The following is a 431-nucleotide window of genomic DNA, read 5'->3' as shown; positions in this document are numbered from 1 at the left end:
AGAGAGGAAGAGAGGAAGAGAGGAGGAGAGGAAGAGAGGATGAGAGAGAGAGAGAGAGCAACAAACGTTGTGTAGAATAAGAGTTCAACTGCACTCCCTGAAACAACAAGCCAATATACAGAGAAGAAGAAGAAAATATCACCCAGATCACAACTCGACAGAAAAGGGGAAAGAATAATTGAGAAAAAAATGTGAGAAGAGATAGTGAATCAACTTACTGAAACAACAGACCATTACAGTATGCGCCACCTTGGCAGATAAGGTGGGGAAGCGAAGGAATATATGGATCACCTAATTACCACCTAGGCAGAAAGAAAGAGTACGAAAAAGGAGAAATGTATATGTCAATTAAGTGTTATCGGAATAAACTTATATACACCACTTACGCAGAGGAGGGTGAAACATACAATCATCTTCAGACACTTACGCCC

At 40.6% G+C, this 431-nt stretch overlaps 1 protein-coding gene across 1 annotated transcript in view; it reads right to left on the bottom strand.

The window, feature by feature from the left end:
• Nucleotides 1-431, bottom strand: part of LOC119593046 (chondroitin sulfate proteoglycan 4-like) — a gene marked incomplete at its 5' end in the record, with an annotated part of 58475 nt that overhangs the window by 49225 nt on the left and 8819 nt on the right.

Source organism: Penaeus monodon, chromosome 31 (genome assembly GCF_015228065.2).
Source record: "Penaeus monodon isolate SGIC_2016 chromosome 31, NSTDA_Pmon_1, whole genome shotgun sequence".
Classification (NCBI taxonomy): Eukaryota; Metazoa; Arthropoda; class Malacostraca; order Decapoda; family Penaeidae; genus Penaeus; species Penaeus monodon.
Note: the sequence above shows the minus strand (reverse complement) of the source record. Positions and strands in the feature narration are given on the sequence as shown.